This window comes from Triticum dicoccoides, chromosome 2A (genome assembly GCF_002162155.2).
Source record: "Triticum dicoccoides isolate Atlit2015 ecotype Zavitan chromosome 2A, WEW_v2.0, whole genome shotgun sequence".
In the NCBI taxonomy this organism is placed as follows: Eukaryota; Viridiplantae; Streptophyta; class Magnoliopsida; order Poales; family Poaceae; genus Triticum; species Triticum dicoccoides.
Genome location: NC_041382.1, coordinates 235,925,262 through 235,928,733, shown reverse-complemented (window position 1 = coordinate 235,928,733; position 3,472 = coordinate 235,925,262).

Here is a 3,472-nt window from a genome sequence, read left to right as displayed (position 1 = left end):
TAGCCGTGGAGCTGCGCTGCGGGTGGTGAGGTACCAGCAAGCACTGCGGCGATACCACTGCCGCAACATCCGCTCCAGGATACTCGAGACGGGAGACCTAGTCCTGAGGCGGGTCCTCTCCAAGGAAGGACTGCATAAGCTTTCACCAATGTGGGAGGGCCCGTTCAAGGGTCGTCCACATCTCCAGGCCTGGCGCTGTGCGCCTGGAGACACAAGACGGAGTACCGGTCCAAAATGCCTAGAACATCCAGCACCTCTGAAGGTTTTACCCATAAAGCAAGGCCCAGAGCCTGAGAAGCAAGGCCCAGAGCCTGAGAAGCAAGGCCCAAAGCCTGAGAAGCAAGGCCCAGAGCCTGAGAAGCAAGGCCCAGAGCCTGTGAAGCAAGGCCCAGAGCCTAAGAAGAAAGGCCCAAAGCCTGTGAAGAAGGCCCGGTGCCTGTGAAGAATCGCCGCTCGTGACACTCTCACGTAATAATGAGTTGGGGCTGTACACGCCCCGGAGTCTCAGGGGTGCTTGCCTCAGGCCCTGGGGCTACTGCCCACGCCTAGTGGACAACACTTAGCTCCGCGTTGGTGAGAATACTTGAAGACTAGATTAGGTGCCGGACGCGGCTTTTCATTTGCTTTCCGTATTTGGCTCCCTTTTTCTTAATCGAAATTTGCTTTTGGCATTACTTGCTGAGTTGACCCTCTCGTTTCTCGCTGCGTTTTTCTGGCTCGGGTTAGCTCGTGTTCTCTCTCTCGCATGCCTCACGAGGGGGCTGGGCAGGTGCCCTCGCAAGCATTTTCTCCCTTCTCTGCCTTCTCGCGAGCCACCCTCGTTCGAGCCCAAAAGATGGCGTGCCTCTCCTAGTCCGTGCCCCTCGGGTACCGCGATACAAGGCGCCAGGCCAGGACCAGGGCGAACGACAAATCTTTTAATGCACTTCCTAACAAGCTTTCGCAGTTCCCTAGCAGATGCAGGCCACCAAGGCAAGATGGGCACGAGGAAATGAGCACCTCATGAGGAAGAGGGCATCCCAGATATACCAGATTAAGTCATCTTTGCACGAAATAACGACACAACACGCACGGTGCCACAATCGAGGTACCATAGTTCGATACACACCCCTGGGCCGAAACTGGTTACATTCTTGATGCAGGAAAAAGAGTAAAACAAAAGCAGCGTCACAACAATCTGTGGAGGTAGGCCCCTAGCGGCACCCCGAACCTAGCCGGATCTTTCTTCGCGCTTCACGGAGGCGCGGCGACGGGATGACCCACTGCCGCCTCCAAAGCGGGCACGGCGGCGCGTCGTCGCCAGTGTTGCTGGAGCTGTCACTGGAGGAAGAGCCGCCATAGCGGGACAAGACACAACCTCCCCCGAGGGCAGGCTCGCCCCCATCCTCGTCGCGACCGTCCCTGAGACCAAGCACCTCCTCACCATCGTTCGCCTCGAGGCAGCACCCGGCGCGGCGACCATCTTCCCCAAACCCTCACGAAGAGGGTTGATTCGCCGTCGTACTTGAAGTGGAGGGCGCACCGCTGGCCCAGGCCATGCGCGCGGGTGAACGTGTGCCAACCGCGGGCCAGGGCTATGCTGCCCACGGCGGAAGTCGCGACTGCAACCCAAGAGGCCTTGCTGCAGCAACCATCCGAGTGCAGCCAGAGTCTGCCTGGACCGGAGGCCGGTAGCTCGTTGGCGAAGAAGTGCGGAAGTTGGAGCCAGTTGTCGGCTGGGTTCTCCGACCAGACGACAAACTCCGGCGACACTTCCACTGTGTGGAAGCGCGGATGGGGGGGCGCCACCAAAGCACGCCTCCCCTTGTCAGTTGGATCGCCGTGGTTGGGACGACCCACTCCGCGTGCCGTGGCGCCACTCCGATAGTGGGCCGTGACAGGGGACGCGGTGTGCTTGCGCGGACGGCCATGTCCATGCTTGGGCGCTAGGTAGCCGGGTCCCATGCGAGGAGCCTTTCCCTTCTCGGTGGCAGAGAACTTCCTTCATGGCGCCAGTGGTGGCACAGCGAGCAACGAAGCGAGGAAGAAGAAGCTAGGAGCAGAGCGAGGAAGAAGAAGCAGCAAGCGAGGAATAGATGAGCGACGGGGGCTCCGCCCCCTCCCCATTTATAGCAAGAGAAGGCCAACCGGCACCTCCCACGACCACAGGTAATGATGGTTTCCCTTGCATGTCACAGGGACTCGTCTAGTGGTGCAGTCGCCGAGGCAGCGTGGGGAAGCGGAGGCGCCCACGACCTATCAACCGCCACGCGTCAACCAAGGCCGCATGCTTTGGGGGCCCGCGGTGCTCCATGCTTGGCCATTGGCTTCGCCGTGAAGCCAATCCCGAGCGCACCTTCGGCCCGGGGGCTACTGTCGGCATCCTGGGAACGGGGGTCCCTAGACTTGCCTGCCTGCGGCCCCCTGCGTGGCTAAGCCAGTAGGCCGTATGGCCCATCTTCATCAATAAGGCATCCAAGACCCTCGCGAGGAGGACGACATGAGACCTCCTCTGGAGCGGCCTAGTCAGGCAGGCTCATGAGGAGCGGAGATATCAAGGCGAGGCGAACCTCACGAGGCTCTCGTGACGTGAGCCATGACGATCGACACCAGGCGGACGCCAGCACGCGCAGCGTCCTTGTTTCCTCTTTGGTGCTAAGGAAACTAGTGCAGGTGAGGAGTACCGAGGCATCAGGCAAGGGTTGCCATTTTGGTGCAACAAGACCAAGACCAGAAGGATGGCAAGACAGAGGTCATCATGGAGCCCAAGATGGTGTCACCACCAGAGCCTTTCGCAGGTGCAGACCACCTTTTGTCAGGATAGCTTGTACTAGTTGTCCCCCTTCAAATTAGCCCGCCGTTGTTGGCTCCCTTCCCGCTCAATATTTGGGAAGAGGACCAGGGCCTCTATAAGTAGGGCTAGCCACCACCATAGAAAAGGGGGGCGAGGAGATGTCATCTTAGATCACTCTCTCACCCATACAAGTTAGCCATGCACAATAACACCTCAACCTGAGGAGGCAGTTCTTCCCCTTGTATTGTTCATCATCAGCCCAAGAGGCAATCCACCACCACCACACTGGAGTAGGGTGTTACACCACAACGGTGGCCTGAACCAGTATAAACCCAATGTCTTTCTATGTTGCGAGTTCGTCGAGTTCGTCCACGAAATCTTAGCGAGCTAGGGTGTAGATCGGTAGGAGGGAAAGACTTCACGCGCACCCTAGTGTTCGAAACTTAAGGGTTTGCCGGAACCCCACATCCGACACCCGCGCAAGAAGAAAGAAGCTTCCAAGAAGTCCCTCGGCCGTGTGAAAACGCCCCCGCGCTCCCTGCGCCACCACGGCAAAACCACGTGCCGCCTGCGGCGGCGGTGCGTGGACCCCATCAAGGACAAGTTCTCCACCAGCGCAAAGTCCCGATGACCACGGTAGGCTGCCGCGCCTTCACCCCTGAGCTACGTAGCGTCGCTTGGCCGGGCAAATTCAAGCCG